Raw genomic sequence first — 27,274 nt, 5'->3', positions numbered from 1 at the left:
GGATTCTCCAGAGAAGAATACTGGAGTGGGTTGCCATTTCCTTCTCCAATGCATGAAAGTGAAAAGTGAAAGTGAAGTCGCTCAGTCATGTCTGACTCTCAGCGACCCCATGGACTGCAGCCTACCAGGATACAAAAATTGAGTGAAACCAATCTTTCCAATGTACAGAACTGACATCACAATAGGGGTATGTTTATTGAAAATGTATTATTTGTTTAGAGTTAAGAGGGTCTATGTGAATGTAAAAGCTTATCAGCTTTGATAAATCCTCTTGCTTTGATTTCCTTATTATTTAAGTAATGAAGAAACAGAAACAGCAAAACTACACAATATATGCATCAGTTCAGTTCAGTCGCTCAGTTATGTCTGACTTGTTGCAACCCCATGGACTGCAGCATGCCAGGCTTCCCTGTCTACCACCAACTCTCGGAGCTTTCTCAGACTCATGTCCATTGACTTGGTGATGCCATCCAACCATCCCATCCTCTGTCATCCCTTTCTCCTCCTGCCTTCAATCTTTCCCAGCATCAGGGTCTTTTCAAATGAGTCAGTTCTTCGTATCAAGTAGCCAAAGTATTGGAGTTTCAGCTTCAGCATCAGTCCTTCCAATGAATATTCAGGACTGATTTCCTTTAGGATGGACTGGTTGGATCTCTTTGTAGTCCAAGGGACTCTCAAGAGTCTTCTCCAACACTACAGTTCAAAAGCATCAATTCTTTGGTGCTCAGCTTTCTTTATGGTCCAACTATCACATCCATACATGACTACTGGGAAAATCATAGCTTTGACTAGATGGACCTTTGTCAGCAAAGTAATGTCTCTGCTTTTTAATATGCTGTCTAGGCTGGTCATAGCTTTTCTTCCAAGGAGCCAGCAGCTTTTAATTTTATGGCTGCAATCACCATCTGCAGTGATTTTGGAGTCCAAGAAAATAAAGCCTGTCACTGTTTCCATTGTTTCCCCATCTATTTGCCATGAAGTGATGGGACCAGAAGCCATGATCTTAGTTTTTTGAATGTTGAGTTTTAAGCCAACTTTTTCACTCACCTCTTTCACTTTCATCAAGAGGCTCTTTACTTCCTCTTCACTTTCTGCCATAAAGGTGGTGTCATCTGCGTACCTGAAGCTATTGATATTTTCCCCAGCAATCTTGATTGCAGGTTGTGCTTCACCTAGCCTGGCATTTTGTATAATATACTCTGCATATAATTTAAATGAGCAGGGTGAAAATATACAGCCTTGACATACTCCTTCCCCAATTTGGAACCAGTTTGTTGTTTCATGTCTGGTTCTAACTGTTGCTTCTTGACCTGTATACAGATTTCTCAGGAGGCAGGTCAGGTGGTCTGGTATTTCCATCTCTTGAAGAATTTTCCACAGTTTGTTGTGATCTCACAGTCAAAGGCTTTGGAATAATCAATAAAGCAGAAGTAGATGTTTTTCTGGAACTCTCTTGCATTTTCTATGATCCAACAGATCTTGGCAATTTGATCTCTGGTTCCTCTGCCTTTTCTAAATCCAGCTTGAATGTCTGGCATGGAGAATGTTGAGCATTACTTTGCTAGTGTGTGAGATAAGTGCAATTGTGCGGTAGTTTGAACATTCTTTGGCATTGCCCTTCTTTGGGATTGGACTGAAAACTGACCTTTTCCAGTCCTGTGGCCATTGCTGAGTTTTCCAAATTTGCTGGCATATCAAGTGCAGCACTTTCACAGCATCATCTTTTAGGATTTGAAATAGCTCAACTGGAATTCCATCACCTCCACTAGCTTTGTTTGTAGTGATGCTTCCAAGGGCCTACCTGACTTCACATTCCAGGATATCTGGCTCTAGGTGAGTGATCACACCATCGTGGTTATCTGGGTTGTGAAGATCTTATATGTATAGTTCTTCTGTGAATTCTTGCCACTTCTTCTTAATATCTTCTGCTTGTTAGGTTCATACCATTTCTGTCCTTTATTGTGCCCATCTTTGCATGAAATGTTCCCTTGGTAGCTCTAATTTTCTTGAAGATATCTCTGGTCTTTCCCATTCTATTGTTTTCCTTTATTTATTTATTTTTGTTTGCATTGATCACTGAGGAAGGCTTTCTATCTCTCCTTGCTCTTCTTTGGAACTCTGCATTCAAATACATATTTCTTTCCTTTTCTCCCCAAGACACATATTAATCAAATTAACAAAGATCAAACACAAAGAACAAATATTAAAAGCAGCAAGGGAAAAACAACAAATAACACATAAGGGGATCCCCATAAGGATAACAGCTGATCTTTCAATAGAAACTCTTCAGGCTAGAAGGGAATGGCAGGACATACTTCAAGTAATGAAAGAGAATAATCTACAACCCAGATTACTGTACCCAGCAAGGATCTCATTCAGATATGAAGGAGAATTCAAAAGCTTTACAGACAAGCAAGAGTTGAAGGAATTCAGCACCACCAAACCAGCTCTCCAACAAATGCTAAAGGATCTTCTCTAAACAGGAAACACAGAAAGGATGTTTAAACACGAACTCAAAACAACAAAGTAAATGGCAACGGGATCATACTTATCAATAATTACCTTAAATGTAAATGGGTTGAATGCCCCAACCAAAAGACAAAGGCTGGCTGAATGGATACAAAAACAAGACCCCTATATATGCTGTCTACAAGAGACCCACCTCAAAACTAGGGACACATACAGACTGAAAGTGAAGGGATGGAAAAACATATTTCATGCAAACGGAGACCAAAAGAAAGCAGGAGTCGCAATACTCATTTCAGATAAAATAGACTTTAAAATAAGTGCTGTGACAAGGGGCAAAGGACACTATATAATGATCAAAGGATCAATCCAAGAAGAAGATGTAACAATTATAAATACATATGCACCCAATATAGGAGCACCACAATATATAAGGCAAATACTAACAAGTATGAAAGGGGAAATTAACAATAACACAATAATAGTGGGAGACTTTAATACTCCACTCACACATATGGATAGATCAACTAAACAGAAAATTAACAAGGAAACACAAACTTTAAATGATACAATAGACAAATTAGATTTAATTGATATTTACAGGACTTTCCACCCCAAAACAATCAATTTCACCTTTTTCTCAAGTGCACACGGAACTTTCTCCAGGATAGATCACAACCTGGGCCATAAATCTAGCCTTGGTAAAGTCAAAAAAATTGAAATCATCCCAGCCATCTTCTCTGACCACAATGCAGTAAGATTAGACCTCAATTACAGGAAAAAAACTATTAAAAATTCCAACATATGGAGGCTAAACAACACGCTTCTGAATAACCAACAAATCACAGAAGAAATCAAAAAAGAAATCAAATTATGCATAGAAACGAATGAAAATGAAAACACGACAACCCAAAACCTATGGGACACTGTAAAAGCAATGCTAAGGGGAAGGTTCATAGCAATACAGGTGTACCTCAAGAAACAAGAAAAAAATCAAATAAACTAACTTTCTCCTTTGCCTTTAGCTTCCCTTCTTTTCTCAAACATAACCTTGTGCACACCAGGACCCAGAGACCCCACAGAGACTGAGTCAATATATGCATATACTATGGTAATTTAATATTGACTCACCAGGTGTTTGATCCAATGTGGCCATTTGATACCTATCTTTCAAATCTGAAAATTGATTATTGTTGGAACAATGCCAAAGATAGGAATGTAATTTATTTATTTAGTAAAGTGCTTTGAGACTTAGGAAACCTCTCTGCTGCATGTCAGGAAAGAGTTAAAGAATTTAAATGAGCTCCAAAGGGATTTTTCTATTGAGGAGGCAGCAATTATAAGAGAAGCCAAAGCATCCCATATTAAACACGACTATTTTGCTTGGTAGGGCTTCCCAGGTGCCTCAGATGGTAAAGAATCCTCTTGCAACTCAAGAGACGTAGGTTCTATCCCTGGGTTGGGGAGGTCCATAGAGAAGGAAATGGCTACCCACTCCAGTATTCTTGCTTGGAGAATTCCATGGACAGAGGAGCCTGGTGGGTGACAGTCCATGGGGTCGCAAAGAGTCGGATATGACTGAGTAACTAACACTTTCATTTTGTTTGGCGGGCAAAAGGGAAATTTTTGAAAGGGAAAACAAAGATTCTATAGAAATGATACGCAGTTCTGAGGCAGACAATTCCTCTTATCAGCAACTGACTGATTAATTATTCCTTTCTACCCCAAACAGAAAGATATAGGAGGGTCCCAGGTCATGGAAAAGAAGAGGATCCATTAGAACAGGCTGAACAGATGTGATATCTAGGGTGCAAGCAGTTTTAACCTGGTAGCCAGATTCTTGACTGGGTTCCTAGGTTAGCCAAAGCATGGTTGTCAGGAAAACCAGAAAGACCAAAATTATTAATCTAGTTCTGTAGACCTATGGCTGAGGATAGAGTTAGTAATCAATGAAGGTGATAACCTTTTGGCATAAACTGGTTTTTATTAGAAAAGTGTCCAAAGGTGGCACTTTGGGAAAGCTATGAAGATAGATAAATGAAGTGAGAATACATTAGCCCAAAGATTGGTGCAACCTAAGCTAAACTGAGATGCCTTCTAAGTACTTAATTAGACAGAGGAAAGTAGTCCCCTTTCAGCACTGTACTGAAATAGCATGAACGGAAAAATGCAAATAGACAGGTATGTAAGATGAAAGACAAGTTAGGGGAAAGACTCATTAACAACTTAGTTTAAAAAAATTCAGAAGAAGGATGAGAAGCCAAAATATTTCTAGAAATAGGAAGTGATGACTAGCTTAGTCTGGACGAGAGGTTCTAACGAAAAATTGAACCCAGAATTTATAAAGTGTCAATCTCTGCAAATGAAGAATTGATGTTTAATGAGAAAGTTATAATGCTCATTGCAAATAGTTCTACCAGGGTCTCTGCCCACATCTTGATAGATCTATGTATAATTTATTTAAGCTGCTGCTGTTCTTATTGTAGGCGAATTCCTAGAATTTTCAAGGTTCCAAATTCAAGCACTCCATGTAAATGGTGCTAATGTAGGAAAACACTGAGGTGGGTGGAACCAAATCTTTCTGGTCATGACTGCTGATTGCTCAGGGTATGGAGGCAACTGTGAGTTGGGGCCCTAGGTACATAAACACAAGATTTGTGATAAATAGGAGCCCTCTCTGACTTAGATCCAACTTAACAAGGCTGGGAGATCTTCATGGCTCCAAGCCACTGTTCTAGCTCCCTCTCTTCCCATTTCTTGACTCAGATGTTATATTCTAGTAAGACTAAATTGCTTGCTACTTCATAGCTTTGTTTGCTATTTACTTTGCCTGGAATTGACTTCTCTGAATTATTTGCCTAGTGGGTGCCTATTCACCCTTCAACAACTCGGCTAATATTTCACCTCCTTTAGGAAGCCTTCAGGAGGCATAAGACATAAGAGAGACATAAGGTTTGATACCTGGGTCAGGTTTGATACCCTGGGGGAGGGCATGGCAACCCACTCCAGTATTCTTACCTAGAGAATCCCATGGACGGAGGAGCCAGGCAGGCTACAGTCCATGCCCATAAGGTTGCAATAAGTCGAACTCGACTGAAGTGACTTAGCGCATGCACACACAGCACATCAGCTGGATGAGAACTGAGCCATGAGGACGAGTTTCAGAGCTGAACTCTTAACCACTAGGCTATACTACCTCAACAGTGAGAGGATTGATGAATGCAGGCTTCCTTTAGCTACTCCTGGAAAATGAGCCTGCAATTTCATTTTCTAAGATGATAAGAGGCATTTTAGCCTAAGTGACCGAACATTTATAATGAATTTAACTTGAGACCATGCCAGGACAGACATTTATCATGGTTCATTTGAGTAACTGTTCATTAAGGAGCCAGGGAAAAGGAAACCACTATGAGACCAGAGGGGGCCTCTAATGAGAAAAAGAGAGGGATGTGGGAAACCACGAATCTGAGACACTGGGAACATACATTATAGAAAATTGCAGAGATGTGCACATGTCTCTGTTCATAAATTTTAAAGCTATGCTTATAAAATTATAATACATGTGGTAGTACAAACGAGTGCTGAGATCACAGGAAAACACTCCCGCAAACAAAATCTATTTCCAAAATACACAGGTTTTTTTTTTTTTTGCTTGTATTTTTTAAACACTGTGAAGGATATTCACAAACCACAGCGATATATTAAAGCTCCTAGTTGTTTTCTGTATTCACTTCTGTATTCAAAATTCTGTTTTCTGTATTCACACCATGGTTGCCTGCTTCCTAGTATTTTTCTTTAAATCTCTTCTGAATGAACTTTCTGAATTTCTTTTTCCTGTTCCACTATTCTTCATGATCCTGTACCATGAAATCCCATAAAAGGAGCCTGACACTGAAAGAAGGCAAGGTGGAGGAAAACATTTAGGGCACAGTCTTTTAGCAGGATAAGGAAAGAGGACTTCTATATATTAATGATTATTTCTCCCCTTCTCAGAACTGAAATACAAGTCCAAGCTACCTGCCCATGGGCCTCTGCCAACTGGACATTCATGAAGTATAATTGTCTATAAATGTTTCTCAATGGAATAAGGCTCTGCCCTTAATTTCAAGAAATGAGGCTAATAACAACAAAAAAGATTAATAAGCTTGATATTTCCATTTAAAAAGTTTTTAAAGCTCTACATAAAAATGGAAAGAGAACATTAGATTTTCATTTAGCCAAAATGCAAGAAAACACATTACTGAATACACATTCTAACATATAATAGGGACACAATTAAAGGTGGTGAGGGGGAGGGGCAGTAATAGAAAGTTTACTAGAGGATATACCTTCTAGGCTAGCTTTAAGCATCAGGGGTGCATGCATGTGTGCATGTGTGTGTGTAAAAGTATCAGTGTGTGCATGTGTGCTGTCATGTCTATCTCTTGCGAGCCTATGGACTGTAGACCACCAGGCTCCTCTGCCCATGGGATTTCCCAGGCAAGAATATTGGAGTGGGTTGCTATTTCCTTCTCCAGGGGACCTTCCTGACTCAGGGATCGAACTCTCGTCTCCTTTAAGTCTCCTGTATTGCAGGTGGGATTCTTTACTGCTAGGGCATAATAGAAGCTTGAATGTGGGATCCTTTATGATTCCACTGATTCCATTTAAGTCTTTAGAACCCTTTGGTAAACAGCCTCTTATCTGGGTGGACCTGCTCTTCACCAGAAGTGGAATGGATGAGAGTATTTGTGAGTTCCTGGCATATACTATATGAGCGTGTGAGGGCTAACTCAGTCACCACAAGTCCTCAATTCCTAATGTCATTTGATCAGATAGCACAATATAGTCTTTCTTTCCTTCCCTTCTTTCTTTTGACAGCAAGTTTATTTACAGATATATATTCCATAGCCAAAGATAAGCCAGATATCACACCATTTAATTTAAAAAATTTTGAGGGGAAATATACCTGAAAGTTCTGTAGGCAACAGGAATATTTTTCTTTAGAGTTCCTTAAAAAAAACATATTGACTATGTGAAGCAGTGTTCCAACTCAAATGGGATAATATGCTCTTAACACCTGAGGTTTGAGGAGACTATAGATATGTTTTTATCATTATCATGGCACAGAAATATAGAGAGAAGAAATTATTTTTATGGTACGCCTTTAGCAAAAAATTGTAAGTAGGAAAATGATTTACTCTTTCAAGAGCAATATTTATCTTTATGTATTAAGTTAATCCTGGAGGAGAAAATGACAACCAACTCCAGGATTCTTGCCTGGAGAATGTTATGGACATGGGAGCCTGGCAGGCTACTGTCCATGGGGTCGCAAAGGGTTAGACACAACTTAGCAACTACACACTCCACAGGCAGAATGCAGACCAGCTCAGAGAGCAGCCCTGAGGTTGTTAGCTTTTATGGGCTAGGTAATTTATTATTATTTTCAATTAATTTTTATTGGAGTACAGTTGCTTTACAATGCTGTGTTAGTTTCGAGTGTACAGCAAAATGAATCACCTGTATATATACATATATCCCCTCCCTTTTGAACTTCCTTCCCATTCAGATCACCACACAACATTAAGTCGAGTTCATTACATGTGGGATCTAGAAAAAAATGTATAAACGACCTTATTTGCAGAGTAGAAATAAAGACACAGACATAGAGAACAAATGTATGGATACCAATGGGAAAGGGGGTGGTGAGAGGTATTGGGACTGACACATATACACTATTGATACTAAGTATGGATGGCGCAAGTGGTAAAGAATCCACCTGCCAATAAAGGAGACATAAGATGTATGGGTTTGATCCCTGGGTCAGAAGCTCTCCTGGAAAAGGGAATGGCTACCCACTCCAGTATGTTTGCCTGGGAAATCCCATGGACAGAGGAGCATGGCAGGCTACAATCCATAGGGTTGCAGAGAGTCAGACACGATTGAAGCGACTTAGCACAGTATAGCACACAGGAAATAGATAACTAATGATAATATAGTCTTTCAATAATATCCTAATTAAAATTTTGGTCCTTAGTATACGCAAATGCCAGTGCCCCGTTTATCTGGCATTGAGGCCCATGAGGAGGTGCCTTTCTGCTGTCTTTTCTCTCCGGAAATACCCTCTCTGACCCTCAGCTTTGTGCCTTCTGCTAAACATCAGCTCCATGGGGTCGCAGATTTGCTCATCTTCACACGTTTACTGCACTCCCAGAAAATGGGAACTTTATGAAAACATATGCCAAGCCCGAGCTATGAGCTCATCAGCACGAGATAAGGTGAGCTATTTTATTTTGGTCCTGGGAGATTTTTCAAAACCACTTTGCTCTATTCCTTGCATTTACAGTATAAATCAAATATTGAATGATTATCTCTCCCTTCCTTCCAAACTACATTTTGCCTTCTTTCCTGTTATTTTTTTTGTTGATGTTAGCAAAACAGATTGCTTCATTAAAAGTTAGCTGTGATCTTTTCAATTCCTCTCCAAAGAATTTGTTGCTATTGCAGCAAAGGCAAATGACTAATCATTTGTCTTGAACAATATGGCTTCGTGTTTGACTGGGAAGTCTTCAGAACCAAAAATGAACCTGGATATCAGAAACTGCTGAATAGGAAGTTTCTTAGCAATAGCTCAGTGTAACTTCCTTTCCAACTTTTACTGGTTTAAAGACTGCTTGAAGTCTTTCTCCTTTTGAGGGGGTGGGATGGGATAGGGCAGGCATTTCGTAAGACAGATCACTCTTAGTTATTAAAGCACTTTTCTTTGTACTTCAAATGAAAAAAAATTTTCTTTCTCCTATTTAGGTTCATGGCAATTTCTTTCTCTAATATGACATGGTGGTTTATAATGCAGCTCTTGATAACAATTCTATTGTTCTAACATTTATAGACTCCTGCCCACCTCCAACATCACTGCTGTTTAGCTACTGCCCAGTAAGTGCCCACAATTCAATAGCTCCTTTGACTATACTGTCTCTAAATCTTAAACAACATTTCAAGAAGTTTTATTCATTCCATGATAAGAAAACAGAGGCTCAGAGAATCTAACCAACTTTTCCCAAAACACAAAAACTAATTAGCAGGACAAGAACTTTGAACACAGGAATGCTTGGCTCCAAAACTTCATTTTTTTTCCCCCACCACAAAATACACACTGCCCTTTTCTTGATATACTGCCACTACATTTCAGGCACTGAGCTGGATGCTGTAGCAATAAAGGGATGTCTGCAGTACATAGTGGGCCCTTGAGAAGTGATCAGTTTGGCAGGGAAGAAAGGCACACACTGACAGTATCTATGGCCAGAAGACTTCATCAAGCAAAGAATCTCATTCCCTCACCAGATGTAATCACACCACAGCACTGCTGGTGACATTTCTTCCAGAGAGCCCAAAGCCTATAGAGAATGAAATATCAAAAAGTTCCCACTGTGGACAGCTGAAAAAATGTCCTCTCAAAAGATATCCAAGACTTGCTGTGTCTGGATCTAACATCTGTTTCTTTAGACTGTACCTCATTAATGCCTTTCTCAGAGTTTGGAGGTAGGTGAGGCCAACAAAGACTCTTACCAAAGCATCCAGAATTCCTGACTTGGGTCCAGATCAGCAACCTCCCATGAGTTCACAAGGGGTGATGGGTGACAGTGGGATGGACAGATGGACTGTTGTCTTAATGTTCAACTGGAATAACTAAAGTGCCTGGAATTCCTCTTTATCTGTGTGCTTTGCATCTGAAATCTACTCTGAAGTGCCCTTCCTTGAGGAAAACTAATAATACTGATAATATAGGGTGTGCTGGGTGTCTTTGTGTACATGTATGTAGTACGTGTGTGTGTGTGAGAGAGAGAGAGACTAAGAGGCAGTAAGAGAAATTGGCTGTTAATAAAATGGAAAGTCATTTTAAGAAGATTTTTAAAAATCCATCCCAAATGAGCATTCACATTTAAAAAAAAATCTCAATTCCGATTTACTGAAATTTACAGTCCATCATCCATGAAAAGAGAATCACAGAAGAAAAAGGTAATTTAGACTTAACCTAACCAAATTAGGTTATATTTTGTAGTGATGACTTGGGCCCAGAGGATTTAGGCATTTGCTCAAGACCACACAAATAACTAGTGACAGATTGTAATTTATGAACTTTTTCCTTCTCCATGGTGCCTTATCCTACAACATACAAGTTTTCAGTTAAAATTATTGCAACATGAAAATGTTTACCACTTCCTAATGGCAGGTGTAAGATATACAATACATAGGCATTAACCATAAGTAAAAAGAACAGACATCTTCTAAAAACCACAAATTACTTTAGGACCATCTCCTTTGCAGTAACAGTTCATGAAGGACAGTAGAAAGGAAACAGGTGTTATATTCAGACAGAGGTGGGTTAGAAGCTTAGCTCTGCGACTTCCTAGTTGTTACCATTTGGATGACTTACTGAAGTTCTCTAAAATTAAAAATCAGAGACATCACTTTATTGACAAGCTTTATAGTCAAAGCTATGATTTTTCCAGTAGTCATGTAGGGATGTGAGTTGGACCATAAGGAAGGCTAAGCACCAAAGAATTGATGCTTTTGAATTGCGGTGCTGGAGAAAGCTCTTGAGAGTCCCTTGGATGGCTAAGAGATCAAATCAGTCAATCCTAAAGGAAATCACCCCTGAATTTTTATTGGAAAGACTTGATGCTGAAGCTCCAATACTTTGGCCACCTGATGCAAAGAGCTGACTCACTGGAAGACTCTGAAGCTGGAAAAGATAGAAGGCAAAAGGAGAAGGGGGCAACAGAGGATGTGACGGTTGGATGGCATTGCCAACTCAACAGACATGAGTTTGAGCAAGCCCCAGGAAATAGTGAAGTTCAGGGAAGCCTGGCATGCTGCAGTCCATGGCATCGCTGAGAGTCAGACACGACTTAGAGACTGAACAACAATAACTGAACTTTAAATTGTGTTCCCTCATATGCATAGTGAGGAGAGTAAAATGTACCTCTGCACATGCTTCTAAAGGTTTAATTAAGTAAAGTGTGTGAGTTACCCAGCTTAGTGCTGGTACAAATGTTAGATACTGCCTAAGACTAGTGAAAATTGTGGATACAAATGAATTAAGAAATGTTCATAGCAACAGTATTTACAATAGCTAGGGCAATGAAGCAACCTAAATGTCCATCAACAGAGGAATGAATAAGATGTGGTACATATATACAATAGGATATTAGCCACAAAAAGCAATGAAATTGGTTTCTTTGTAGAGATGTGGATGGATCTAGAGATTGTCACACGGAGTGAAGTAAGTCAGAAACAGAAAAACAAATATCGTAATTGAATGTATATAATGAGGAATCCTGAAACATGGTACTGATGATCCTATTTGCAAAGCAGAAATAGAGATACAGACATAGAGAACAAACACACGGACACCAAAGGTGGAAAAGAGGATGGAAGTGGGAGACTGGGATTGACAGTATACATTACTGATACTATGAATAACATAGATAACTAATGAAAACCTCCTGTATAGCACAGGGAACTCTATTTAACGCACTGCAGTGACCTAGATGGAGAAGCCCAAAAGGGATAGGATATATGTATAGCTTATTCATTTTTCTGTACAATAGAAACTAACACAGGAGACATAAGAGATGCAGGTTCGATCCCTGGCTCAGGAAGATCCCCTGGAGGAGGGAATGACAACCCACTCCAGTATTCTTGCCTGGAGAATCCCATGGACATAGAGCCTGTTGGGCTACAGTCCATGGGGTCGAAAAGAGTAGGACATGACTGAAACGACTTAGTACACACACATGCTGAAACTAACACAATATTGTAAACCAACTATACCCCAATAAAAATTAATCAAAAAAGATATAAATTAATAAACCTAATAAAGTGAAAATTATAGCAAAAATAAATGAGTCAGTGTCTATGTATTTCGTATTTCCTTTTCTTCCATTTGTTTTCAATTAAAAACTCTGAAGCATTTCCTGATAATGGTTGTTCTTCAACTAATGAAACTAGAAAATTCACTTCATTAATACCTTTTAGTCTCCACCAGAATCACAACCTACAACTTGCCCCTTTGTCTCTTCTCTACAGAGATCAATATGCTCTTTATTGTCAACTTGCATAAAACTGTGAAGGTCAATGGTAGGGGTTTGGGAGAAAAAGGTATGAAAAAGTCACTGGCACACACTGGGAGCTTGATGATGAGATATATCTTTGACTGTCACGGGAAACTTTTTTTATGCCATTTTCCTAGTTTCTTTGAGATGTTACAGTAAAGAAAGTAACATAACCAAAGGCTACCATCTTTCACCCTTGAATCCTGGCGTTAGCTTGTACAGGTGTGAAGGGAAGGTATAAAATTCAAGGGATTTTTTTTCCTACACATTACATTTCGTTGTTTGCCTTAGAGAAAAGCACACATCTTTAATCTATTTTTCAGTGTTTTGTCTTCATTTCAGAATCTCACCAGAATCTCAAGATAACACACACTTCATTCATATTCTGTGATGAACAATATCTCACATTCTTTACTGCCCCTCCCCTTCTTCCCATGTATGTCATCTTTGCCCTCTTTCCTTTTTCCATGTAACAGATATTAATAAATATGTGAATGACAATTCTGAATAATATTGAGATGGGAAGAGTGATGAATGAAATTTTTACCTCCTCTCACATCAGTGGAGATGGAAATTGCCAGATACCTGGTTTAGTAGCATGGGGTGGGGTGAGGAGAGGAAATACTATAAACATTTCTGCAGAAAGCAAGTACACTTCTGGGGTCTAATGCAAAGTGACTTTAGTACATTTCATAAATTGAATCAGAACTGTGCCCAGATAGCACGCATGCTCAAATTGGGGCACCCTGCCTGGCCAAGCCCCTGGTGTTAATGAGACACTCTGCAGGACACCCTGGCTTCACCAACCAGACAAAGAGATGTCAGTGTATCCCCTCCCCCCAGGCATTCTAAGCTGGCACTTATTGTCAAATTTCCTTCCCACCTGGCAGGGGAAACACTTTCTCAGACACATGATAAAACTGCAGCATGGGGTGGGATAATGAGACTCTGGCAAGGACTATTTCAGAGAATGGCTGCGCTCACCAGCTGCACTGACTGTGTGCTCTCTCTCTCTACACACACACACACACACACAATCACTCAAGAGCATTGACTACCTCTTTTTATGCCACAGTGAAGAAGGATTTTCATCTGACAAGGCTCATCCAAGAGAAATTTGTCAAGTGATATATAGCATGTTAAAGGAATGTGGCTGGGGGAGAGGGGCTGGGGATTTGGAGACTGCAACTAAAACCATGCAAATGCATATTTGCTTCATAATATTAGAAAAAGAACACTTCCTTGCTCAAAACCCAGAAAGCATAGGGAGTCCTATTCCATATTTAAAAAATACTTCTTTATGAAAAGTTTCAACATGTACAAAAGAATGGGATAACGGGCCCCCAGGTACTCATCTCCTAGTTTCAACAATGATCAAATTATGGCCAATTTCATTTCCTCTATTCTCTCCATCTCCACCCAATCCTCTTCCTTTGTACTATATTAAAGCAATCTTGACATTATTTCCTCTGTAATAATTCAGTGTGTATATAATATATATATATATAACTTTAAAAGCCAATGCTACGTACAAAATAAATAATTCTTTATTATCATCAAATATCCATTTAGTGAGTGTTTTAATTCTCTCAGTGTATTCTTTTTGTTGTTGTTACACCATATTTGGATCAGGATTCACCTAAGATTCTGGCATTGCAATTGGTTGTGGATATATATTTTAGTTTCCTTTTAATCTGTAAGTTTTCCCCATTTGGTTTGAAGTAGCTTTTGAATGCTAAACTCCAGATCCTTGCACTAGGAGGTGCAAATCTGCTTTTAAAACAACCTGTGGCAACTTGAATGTCCCAATATGGAGGAATGGTTGAATAAGAATGGTGTATGCATTCGGTTAACTACTGTGCACAATGTAGTTGAAAGAGCACCCTCCCTATGAAACCTAGGGCAGGTTCGTTTTTATCTTCCATGTATCTGTTTGTAAAATGAGAAAAACAATTAAATTAATCTAACTCAACAAATACATATATCTCCAATCACAGTGTTAGTTACATAACACCAGAGCATACAGTTTGATATCATTTATCAAACATTTATCATTGATAAAATGTTTGATATCATTTTAATATGTATAATACTTAGAAAATGTTAATGGGCATATTTCTGTTGTTGTTATTTAGCCACTAAGTTGTGTCCAATTCTTTGTGGCCCTATGGACCATAGCCTGTCAGGCTCCTCTGTCCATAGAATTCTCCAAGTAAGAATACTGGAGTGGGTTGCTATTTCCTCCTCCAGTTAATCTTCCTGACCCGGGGATTGAACCCACATACTCTGCATGGGTAGGCAGATTCTTTACCACGGAGCTTCCAGGGAAGCCCAGACATTTTATTTCCCCCTAAAACCATGTTACGTTGTAGCAGAGCAGTTGGTGCTTCAGGGAAGCAGAGAATGGAGATTGCCCCAGGCATTGTGGCACCATGGGTCAGCCTTCAGCGTCACAACAGACTTTCCTAAGAACGGGGACAATCTGAAAGCCAAGTGTGTGGAGCGACAGCGTGGGTTTCTACATTTTAAAGTTTCCTTTTCTTCATATCAAGAGTTTGGCCTTATCCAAGTGTTCTCGGTCTGGTTTGGCTTCAGTTTTTTAAGTGCACAGAAAATACAAAATAGGCAACATGATATGGTAGTTCTAACCAGACAGGAAGAGGAAAGGACCATTCTATCCACAAAGAAGAGGGGAGGAGAATTTGAGGAAGAAGGTGGGATGCTCATGTGTCTTGACTTCTCTGAGGCAGATATTTTAAAGGTTGGGGAGACTCTCCTATAGGTTGAAGAGCAAGTGTTGCTTTTCTTCCATTTGAAAGAATCTCACCTCAACTCAGTACCACATCCCAAGTAATACAGGAAAGATGGTGTAAAACTGGTTGATGAAGATGGCTAGATAGATGACCTTAAAACAGTTCTGACTCCCTCTGAATACTGCACGTATGCTCCATTCTGGGGGCCTCAATGTCTCAACGGGCTCAGGAGAGTGGACGTGGGGTTTCTGAGAAGGCCAGTGAACCAGCAAAAGCCAGGCATTGGAGTAAATGAAAACACCCGAGACCTCTTCCCTCATTACCATGATCTCACATAAGCCATTTACCTGCTCACCCCAACCCATTACCCACCAAAACCCCTCTCAGATGCCATCTTATAAGGAAGACAAGGGAGGGACAGAGCTCTAAAACACTGAGCATTTATCTTTAATAAACTCAATCATCCATGGAATTATTAAACCCAACTGCAAAAGGCAGAGTTGAACTTACTATTTCACACATACAGACTGTTTAGCTGGAGAAGACCAAGCTATCATCAATTGTCAGCTTTTCCAATTACCCACTAGATTGATGAGAAAGATCAAGTTGGCTCCAGAAATTTAAAAAGCTGTATTCTCTCTGCACGTGTAAGTGTATCATGTTCTGATTCCCTAATCCACAATGAAAAGGGGAAAAAGCAGAATTCAAAATATGATTATAATCACATCAAACAAAGCTTCAGAAAAATGTGAGAAAAGATCGAGTCATTACAAGTGTAATCTGTACAAACAAATGTGTACAGATCACAAAAAGTAAATAGTAGTTGTGTTTGGTTTGGGCAGCCGAGGGTGCTGGTCTTCTCTGTCTTATTTAATCATAATACTTTGTATGAAAAATATATTTTCCAAACTGCAGAACTTATTACCTTAAATCCATTATGTTAAATAAGCAATGATTGAACGTTAATGTTTCACGGCACTGCACTAATCACCATGGGAAATACACGATGGATAAGCCAAAGGAACTCACAGCATGATGAACAAACAGACAGATAAATGGCAAAGGGAATTCAACAACCATTGTTCCCCAGCTATGAGAAATTTCAGTTTTTCCCATATACTTCCAAAACCTCCAGAGGACTTTAGTTTGATGATGGAAATAAAGGCATAAAACTAGTATGCTAATTTGCATTTATACATCTATCATTTGGGGCAAAAATACACATATAGTGAGGATATGCCACACTTTCACTAGTGGACACAGCGTGGTGTGTATGTATGAGACACTCTCAAATATTCATTGGGATACTTGAAGTTCAGCTGCAACACTGTCTCACAGTTGACATCATGAAGTCGTCTGTTGGATGAAACCACTTTATAATGAGGTTCCTTTTTGATTTCAACAAGGAACTTCCCTTAGATGTAGTACATGGTTGGTGTCGCATTGACATGTAAAAGAGTACTGCATGACAAATCGTAAGAAGATCTAAACTTTAGAGTTTAAAAACAAAACAAAACATCAGACTTTATCTGGACTTCCCTGGTGGCTCAGATGGTAAAGAATTCACCTGCAATGCAGAAGACCTGGGTTCAAGCTCTGGGTTGAGATGATCTTCTAGAACCCACTCCAGTATTCTTACGTTGGGAATGCCATGGACAGAGGAGCCTGGCAGGCTACAGCCCCCATGGGGTCGCAAAGAGTCAGACAAGACTGAGTAACTAAAACACACACAAACACAGAGTTTATCTAGGTTGCTGCTGCTAAGTCGCTTCAGTTGTGTCCGACTCTGTGTTACCCCATAAATGGCAGCCCACCAGGATCCTCCATCCATGGGACTCCCCAGGCAAGAGTACTGGAGTGGGTTGCCATTTCCTTCTAGGTTAGCAGTTCTCAAATTTTAGCATGCATCAGGGATCACCTGGATGGCTGGTTAAAACAGGTTGCTGCCTCATCTCTGTTTCTGATTTCTTAGTCTGGGGTGGGGTCCTCTAATTTGCATTTATAACAACCCTGGTTTCTGACTGATGCTACTGTTCATGGACTTGCACTTGAAAAACCATTAATCTACATCAATTTCTTTTGCTATTTAGGAATCACTTTTCTGTATTCTTTGTTATCTGCTCAAATAATTCAAATGATGATACACTCACTAAATTGCAAGGAAGCCAGTTTCCCTATTACACAGGGTAATTTCATAGGAATTTACCGGAGCCAAAGTCTGTCTCCTTAAAATCTTTGTTCACTATATGTCTATTCCTTTCTGCACTAAACAACTCTTCCAGTATCTTCTCTTAACCAAGCTGAAAGTTTCCATCCTTTAGCTGTTTATTCTACATGATTCCTCTTTATCTACCATGTTATCATCCTCTGATGAAGCATCTAGTTATAAAGACCACTCTCAAAACAGGGGGCTGAAAACACAATATTTTAGATACGGATCCACTGGTACTATCTCTTTTCCATAAGCTGACATCATATATTCATTAACAAAGAACTGGGTTTTATTAATTTGTCTAGAGCAATAATACCACTTTATTAGTTGATACTCTGTAGAAGACCTGAACTCTATTTTTACATTCTGAACAGATATCTTTCCTTATGTATTTGAAATATTGACCTTGGCACAAGAATTTTGCTTCTATTCTGGCTTTTATTTTATTCTTGCTTTTATTTTATTATTTTATTTCATTAGCTCAGTAGAGCATAATTTCAGTTACAAAGTATAGGATGGTGGTTAATTGCACTGCATTTGAAGTCAGACTGTCCTGGTTGCAAATCATAGCTCTATTGTTTAACAGCTATGTGGCCATCAACAAATTATGTGACCAACCTAAACCTCAGCTTCCTCATAGGCATGGTGGTAACAGTAGCTACCTTACAGAGGTCTTTCAGGAGATACTATATACAAAACACTTAGCATAATGTCCTGTGCATATTACATGCTTAATAAATGTTAGCCATTATTATTTAAATAAAGGCAACCCAAAACACTGTTAGTCACTCAGTTGTGTTTGACTCTTCATGACCCCATGGACTGTAGCCCACAGGGCTCCTCTGTCCATGGAATTCTCCAGGCAAGAATACTAGAGTGGGTTGCCATTCCTTTCTTCAAGGGATCTTCCCAACCCAGGGATTGAATCCGGCTCTCCTACATAGCAGGTGGATTCTCTACCATCCCAGGTAAGTTTTATACTGTACAAAGTAAGAGCAAAAGTCTTTACAGAAAACTACAAAGCCTTATTAGAATTTCTAAAAAATTAAAGTAATATAGTTTTTGCTTCGGTGAGACTGAAAATTATCAATCTATCTGTTCAATCCATGGAGATTTACAGATTTAGCATACTTTCAATCAAAATAATGATATTATTTTTTAAATTGCAACAAAATTTACATGAAAAAAGTGAGTAGAGGCAGAACACTGTTAGACAATCTGAAAAGGAGAAGAGAGAAGGAAATCTAGTCATACCAGACTTAAACTTATACAAAAGCATTAAAACTTAAAACTGTGGTATTGGCATAAACACAGAAAAACACACCAACTGGAAAAAGTGGAGACATCAGAAATAAACCCAAAATGTATGAAGAAAGTGAAGGCAGTTTTCCCAAATGGAGGAATAAAAAAGACTGGTTTAAGGTAAAACACAACAATTTAGAAAACCAAAGTGCAGAGTTACACCTTACATAAGAATCCACAGAGGAAATCCAGAGGGGTGTGCGGCCACAGCTGAAAATACAGGAACTGAAAGACTGTGAAGGAGAAAATGATGCAAATTACATTTGGTCAAATAAGAAAAACTGAGTCAGAAAAATATTTGCACTGGAAATGTCAGACAAATGAACATTTATAAGAAGAGTACATTCAAATTCTGAAGGAAAACCTCAAGAACCTAAAAATCAAATAAGCCATAACAATACAAAAATTACATAGAGACATAACAAGTTATAAAGAAATACAGAAGACCATCCTTAATGAAGCCTGAAGGTACCTTTAATCACCTATATAAATAGCTGATAAATGTTTAAAATGGTATTTATTGCTGGTTAATGTCTAAGGAATCTGTTGTTTTCACTTATTTATAATGATCATTTAATTGATATATCCTTTTATGGAAGGCAATATATTAAGAATAATTAAGATGTATATAATCTGATCCAAATTTTAGACTCCAGAATTTCTCTTAATGACAAAAACCTATACACAGAATAGCTATCTATGATTCCAAAAGACTGAAAAAAAGCATAAATGTCCAAGATTAGAGAAAGAGACTTAATAAAAATCAATTCAGCAAAATATTACATAGTAATTAAAATGATAATTATGAAGACATGAAGAATTATACAGACAAGTTTCAAACACTATCATTAATGAAAATAGCTCATGTATGCTTTCTTCTTTTCGCATTTTACATGCACACAGGATGTATTTTATCCTGAATGTAACAAAGTAAATGTGGGTGTATGTAAAATCCATAAAGGACTAACAGTATTAGAGGAGCATTATTTTAATTCTAAATTATCACTTATTTAAGCATTATTCTTGAAAAGTTTTACAGCCTGTTTCCAGTATAAATTAAAGGTAATACTGAATTTGGGCTCTGTCACACAATTTAGGTATCTTTTTCAACTGAAAATTTGTGTCTGAAAATTTGCTAAGTGTACTCAAAGTCTTTACACAAGTCAGCAATGTGTAACACGGCAGCATCGGGAACTCTGTGCTCTCTCATCACCCACAAGCTGACCCTGCTGCTGCTCAGTCCAACTCTTTGCGATCACAGGGACTGTAGCCTGCGAGACTCCTCTGTCCATGGGATTCTCCAGGCAAGAAAACTGGAGTGGTTTGCCATTCCCTCCTTCATACTGACCCAGCAAATATTTTCTGTTACTTTGACTCTACTCTGAATAAATAGTAAAGACACAACATGGTCTCGGCTTGATGGTGGAATGGGACAGACAGACATACAGACATAAAAAGGGATCATTAAATTCCAATGTAGGTTCTCTATGTCTGTGTCTCTACATCTGTTTTGCAAATAAGATCATCTATACCATTTTTCTAGATTTCACACATATGCATTAATGTACGATATTTGTTTTTCTCTTTCTAATTTACTTCACTCTGCATGCCACTCTCTAACGTATGTACACCAAGTGGGGATAGGAGGGCTAAGATAAACTGGGAAATTGGGATTGATATATATATATACACTATTGGTACTAAGTATAAAATAGATAACTAATGAAAATCTACTGTATTTCAGGGAGCTCTACTCAGTGCTCTGTGCTGACCTAACTGGGAAGGAAATCCAAAAACAGAGGAGATAAATGTATATGTAGAGCTAATTCACTTTGCTATGTAGTAGAAACTAACACAACATTATAAAGCAACTGTGAAAAAAGTGAAAGCATTAGCTGTTCAGTTATGTCTGACTCTTTGCAACCCCATGGATTGTTGTCCATCAGACTCCTCCGTCCATGGACCTCTCCAGGCAAGTATATTGGAGTGGGTAGCCATTCCCTTCTCCGGTGGATCTTCCCAACCCAGGGATGGAACACAGTCTGCTGCACTGCAGGTGGATTCTTTACCATCTGAGCCACAAGGGAAGCCCAAAGCAATGCTTCAATAAAAAATGAGTTGAAAAAATTATAATGTAGGTATAGCACTAGAGTTATACCAGGCTATTTAAAAAAAACCAAGGAGGCATCTAACCCATCACAAGTGGTAATAAAGGATACTAGCTCTGAGTTCTACAGAATTAATAGAGTTACCAATATGGCAAGTGGCTGGTGGAAAGATGCAGAGAGCAGGCCGGAAGGTGAGAAATAGCATGGTGAGTAAAGACGACTTTAGCAGGGTAGAAGAGGCAAAGCCCTCAGGGTATGTTTAAGACCTCTTTCTACCATTATTAACCGGATAATGCAAATCATTTCCTCATCTATAAAATGCAAATAACTCTACCTACCTCACACACTGACATAAGGATTAGAGGCGACTGTGTATGTAAAGGAAGCTCTGATGTGCCTGACAAGGAGCTGTTCCTCAACAGATGAAGTGCTGTTTCAAGGGTTTCAGTGTCAATGGACCAACAGGTACAAGGCAGGATGACATAGAGGCACTCAGATCATAGAGGGCTTCTTTATCGGACTAAAGAGCCTGGACCTCACAACATAAATCACTGATGCCTCTGAAGGATTTAAATCAGGAAAACAATATAATTAGGCTTGTTTTTTAAGTGGGTCACTCTGAAAACTGACTAGAAGTTAGACTTGATGGGGCAGAGACCTACAGTAAGAAGGACACTTAATGGGTTGCTTTAATAATTCTGGGGTGGATGCTGAAGGCCTAACATGGGAATGGAAGTGAAGGGAAGTTTGGAGAAACAGTCAGCGGGCATAACAGGTAGGACTCTGTGATTATTTAAAGGTGGGAGAAAAAGGAGAGGAAAGTGAGGTGTCAACATAGCTAGCTGTCTAGAATGGGTGGTTAAGTGGATGGTGATACAGCAACTAAAATGAAAAGGAGGAGCCGGTTGAGGAAGATAGTGATATCTGAGTACCTGCACATGCCAGGCACTGCTGAGTTCTGAGGTTACAAAGATGAATAACACATGACCCCTCTCTGTAAAGAGCTCACATTCTGGCAGGAAAGACATAAAAATAAAGATACAGGAAATACAGTTTTGTTGTATACAGCCAACTATCTGGATTCTTAACAAAAACAATTACATATCTAATTGTGATGGAAATAAAGGAATTGTTTCATGAGGAAATGATCAGACAAATCCCAATTAGGAGATATTCTGCAAGACAATCTGACTCCTCATAAATATTAGTATTGTGGAAGATTTTTTAAAAAGAGAACAAGTTCAATGTTGAAGGACATTAAAGAGGCATGAAAATTAAATGCTAGGTATGATCATTGGTTGTTGGTTGGATACTAATGACCCCCACTGGCAAGGAATAGTTACAAGGACATTAGCATAATAACTGGGAACTTTTGAGTATGAAACAAAACAAATAATACTATCATATCATTGTTAAATGTCTTAGGTATACTAATGCTATTGTGGTTATGTAGAGGAGAGTTCTAGGTATTCAGACATAGATGCTGAAGGAGTTAAATAGTTAGGGTAATATGTCATGATGTCCATAACTTATTTATAAATATTTATGCTATTTAAAATATTTTTGCATTTCAGATGATGATATGCATTTCATATACAGATATTGTGAATATATATGTAGAGAGCACAAGTGTGAATGTGGCAAAATGTTCAAATCTGTGATTTTAGACCTATTTTATATTCATTTTATTAGTCATTCTTCCTTCAACTAAAATCATCCAATATGATAGCATATAAAAGTCCAAATCAGTAACAAGGGTAGAAGAAATTTAAGAAGGATGACACAAAGCTGTTCACGTAAACTCTGCTTTCAAGATTTTCTCCATGGTTTCATTTTCCTACACATGACACTCTGTGAAAACCTCTACTCTGCAAGAGTTCTGGCTTTGACAGTTAGGTGAGCCATATTCCAGGTTATCATGGAAACAGGCACCTTTGATGTCATAACTCTGCACAAACAGCCAATATAATTTTGTTTTCTCCAGTGGGAAGGCTGAAGCCATAAAAAATAAGGATACACTCAGACACATTATTGGGATAATTTCATAACACATATGAAAAAATCTCCTGCAGAAAAGTTAACCCATTTTCAAAGTGTCTCTCTAAAGCATTCTACAACCTGAAATCTTGTCTATTGCATTGATTTCTTCTGTCTTCCATTAATTCTGGAAACAACCCTAGCAACTTCCATTTATTGAATACTCCTATGTACCAAGAACTATGGCTGGTATTTTGTATATATGATATTCATTTATCCCAAATGTATGTATTCACTTTTCCCTTTCATGCACTGGAGAAGGAAATGGCAACCCACTCCAGTATTCTTGCCTGGAGAATCCCAGGGACGGCGGAGCCTGGTGGGCTGCCGTCTATGGGGTGGCACAGAGTTGGACACGACTGAAGCGACTTAGCAGTAGCAGTCTCTATTCTAGGCACCAGAGACACAGCCCAGAACAGATATAAGCCTTGCCTCTTGGAGCTGAATACATCCCAATGATCTCATTCAAATGTCACTTATAATTTCGTTTAATCTTCGCAATAAACCTGAGAAGAAGTTTTGGTGAGATTTCGAACCTTGCCTAATGCTATAGCTGAATTCCAAGTCTACTCTTTCAAATTCCAAAGTACCATTTTCCTTCTATATCCCCCTTCTTCTTTCCAATAACTCAGCATCATTGGAATCTGAAGAATTTGCAGCAGACAATGAGATAGTTAGATATCATCACTGACTCCATGGACATGAATTTGAGCAGACTCTGGGAGAAAGCAGAGGACAGAGGAGCCTGGCATGCTGTAGTTCATGGGGTCACAGAGAGTCGGATGTGACTTCACAACTGAACAACAACAAATAGTTAAACAAAGAACTGATCAAGAACAAATATAGACTTTTCATAGAAACCAAATTAAAAAAAAGATAGGATATACACAATTTGTCTAAAATTGTTCAATGGGGTCTAGGGGACAAAGTTTGCACAGTAAAGTATTGCAATTTTCTGTACCTAACAATAAAAATAGGTATAGAATATACAAAATCACAATAGCTCTAGGGACCGCAGGCATTGCCTCAAATTTCATGTGTCCTCTCTCTCATTATACAGTTAGGGCTGTCTCCTGCTGTATGCTCTCTGAGCTCTCCTCACTTTGATATGCTAAGGAGCTTTGCATCAGCAGTGGGTGAACTGGGCCCAGTCAGTGTTCCAGATTTAAATTTTAATTCATTAAAGAAGCATGCGGTTCTCCATAGTGAATTGAGCAAATAAAAGCATGAATTCTGAAAAAGACAAACCCCAATTTATTCCTATGGCAACTTGATCTTTGACAAAGTTGGAAAGTGTTGCAAGTGGGAGAGCTGCTTAATAACAAAAACAACAATAATCCTGGAGAATGGAAATGTGAAGTCCTAATGCCAGCAATTAGAAGTAATCACTTGTTTATTAGGCAATCATTTGAACATTATTTCTGCTTCAACACAAAACACATGGCTCGCATCTCATGCATAGGAGGCAGGTTCCACCATAGGGAACATGGGAGCTTCCAAGAAAAGCTTAGTTTGGGGACCTCTGGTTTTTACTACTGAGCACAACAGTTTCTGAGATACTCCAGAACTGGCTTTAGCATCATCTGCCAGAGAAGACAGGATACTGCCCAGGAAGTCCTTTACCAATCACAATTTGTTGTTTTGTTAGTCAGTCTGTCCGACTCTTTGCGACCCCATGGACAGTGCTTACCAGGTTCCTCTGTCCATGGGATTTCCTAGGCAAGAATACTGGAGAGGGTTGCCATTTCCTTTTCCAATGGATCATACCTACCCAGGGATTGAATCTGTGTATCCTTCATTGGCAGGTGGATTCTTTACCACTGAGCCACCAGGAAAGCCCCTGCCAATCACAAGAGCAGACACCTAATTGTACAGCATAAATTACTTTTGTGAAGTTATGGCATGCATCTTCCAGGGTGAGACTGAGAAATTAAAGCTCTTTCAGCTAGCAAAAGCCTCTGCTATTTACTCCCAAGCTGTCTGACAGAAAGGGCTCTACAATCACAGATAATGAATTAAAGCCCCCCAAAGGCCAAGGTAAGTGGGAAAGAGATGCATCCATTAATTCTCAAATGTATGAAATTGGCATGAAAGGGTTTCCTCAAAGGAAAATATCAATTATATGGAAATTTTATGTGACAGTAATTCAGGCTTGCAAGGGCTAGATAATGGATACCACAGTTTACTTACAGTGTTTCTGCATAAACAAATGTATGTATTCATATAAATTCAAGTCAACAGATATTTATTAAGCATCTACTATATGCTTGGCACTATGTAGAAAATGGAGATAAAAATGGTAAGAGAGTTGTGCATCCTGTTCACATGAAACCTATAGTCCAGAGATCAATGCAAAGAGAGAGGAAAACAATAGACTGGGAAAGACTACAGATCTCTTCAAGAAAATTAGAGATACCAAGGGAACATTTCATGCAAAGATGGGCACAATAAAGGACAGAAATGGTATGGACCTAACAGAAGCATATTAAGAAGAGGTGGCAAGAATACACAGAAGAACTATACAGAAAAGATCTTCATGACCCAGATAACCATGATGGTGTGATCACTCACCTAGAGCGTGACATCCTGGAATGCGAAGTCAAGTGGGCCTTAGGAAGCATCACTATGAACAAAACTAGTGGAGGTGATGGAATTCCAGTTGAGCTATTTCAAATCCTAAAAGATGATGCTGTGAAAGTGCTGCACTCAACATGCCAGCAAATCTGGAAAACTCAGCAGTGGCCACAGGACTGGAAAAGGTCCGTTTTCTTTCCAATCCCAAAGAAAGGCAATGCTAAAGAATGTTCAAATTACCACACAATTTCACTCATCTCACACACTAGCAAAGTAATGCTCAAAATTCTCCAAGCTAGGCTTCAACAGTATGTGAACCGTGAACTTCCAGATGTTCAGGCTGGATTGAGAAAAGGCAGAGGAATCAGAGATCAAATTGCCAACATCCACTGGATCATCTAAAAAGCAAGAGAGTTCCAGGAAAACATCTACTTCTGCTTTATTGACCACACCAAAGCCTTTGACTGTGTGGATCACAACAAACTGGAAAATTCTTCAAGAGATGGGAATACCAGACCACTTTACCTGCCTCCTGAGAAATCTGTATGCAGGTCGGGAAGCGACAGTTAGAACTGGACATAGAACAACAGATTGGTTCCAAATCGGGAAAGGAGTATGTTAAGGCTGTATATTGTCACCCTGCTTATTTAACTTATATGCAGAATACATAATGCGAAATGCCAGGCTGGATGAAGCACAGGCTGGAATCAAGATTGCTGGGAGAAACACCAATAACCTCAGATTTGCAGATGACACCACCCTTATGGCAGAAAGTGAAGAACTAAAGAGTCTCCTGATGAAAGTGAAAGAGGAGAGTGAAAAAGTTGGCTTATAACTCAATATTCATAAAAGTAAGATCATGGCATCTGGTCCCATCACTTCATGGCAAATAGATGGGGAAACAGTGGAAACAGTGACAGACTATTTTTTTGGCCTCTAAAATCACTGCAGATGGTGACTGCAGCCATGAAATTAAAAGCCGCTGGCTCCTTGGAAGAAAAGCTATGACCAACTTAGACAGCATATTAAAAAGCAGAGACGTTACTTTGCCAACAAAGGTCCATCTAGTCAAAGCTATGGTTTTTCCACTAGTCATGTATGGATGTGAGAATTGGACTCTAAAGAAATCTAAAGGCCGAAAAATTGATGCTTTTGAACTGTGGTGTTGGAGAAGAGTTTTGAGAGCCCCTTGGCCTGCAAGGAAATCCAACCAGTCCATCCTAAAGGAAATCAGTCCTGAATATTCATTGGAAGGACTGATGCTGAAGCTGAAACTCCAATACTTTGGCCACCTGATGCAAAGAGCTGACTCATTTGTAAAGTCCCTGATGCTGGGAAAAATTGAAGGCAGGAGGAGAAGGGGACGACAGAGAATGAGATTATTTAATGGCATCACCAACACAATGGACATGAGTTTGAATAGGCTCTGGGCATTGGTGATGGACAAGGAAGCCTGGCATGCTGCAGTTGATGGGGTCGCAAACAGTGGGACACGACTGAGTGACTGAACTGAACTGATAGAGAGGAATACAGAATGATAAATAAGCAAGACCATGTGATAAGTCTTAGAGCGGGAAAATGTAAGGTGCAAAGGGAGTCCTAGGGAGGCTTCTAACACAATGTGAAGTCAGAAAAGGCTTAGCAGAGCAAGTGACTTCTACACTAAGTCCAGAAGTGGCAGGAATTACACAGCAGGAATTAGATGACAGCAATGGGAAGAGAGTGGAT

General features: G+C 39.0%; 1 protein-coding gene across 4 annotated transcripts in view; it reads right to left on the bottom strand.

Moving 5' to 3' along the window:
• The window catches only part of LINGO2 (leucine rich repeat and Ig domain containing 2), a 1,356,204-nt gene that overhangs the window by 87,966 nt on the left and 1,240,964 nt on the right, over positions 1-27,274 (bottom strand). For all 4 annotated transcript variants that reach the window (XM_081497697.1, XM_081497679.1, XM_081497690.1 and 1 more), the window contains one exon: positions 18,995-19,060. The gene's annotated coding sequence lies outside the window, so the exon portion shown is untranslated. The remainder of the gene's footprint in view (positions 1-18,994; positions 19,061-27,274) is intronic.

This window comes from Giraffa tippelskirchi, chromosome 1 (assembly GCF_054371585.1).
Source record: "Giraffa tippelskirchi isolate mGirTip1 chromosome 1, T2T-mGirTip1v1.2.pri, whole genome shotgun sequence".
NCBI classification, from domain to species: domain Eukaryota; kingdom Metazoa; phylum Chordata; class Mammalia; order Artiodactyla; family Giraffidae; genus Giraffa; species Giraffa tippelskirchi.
The sequence above is the reverse complement of the archived record's forward strand: the minus strand, read 5'-3'. Positions and strand labels throughout refer to the sequence as shown.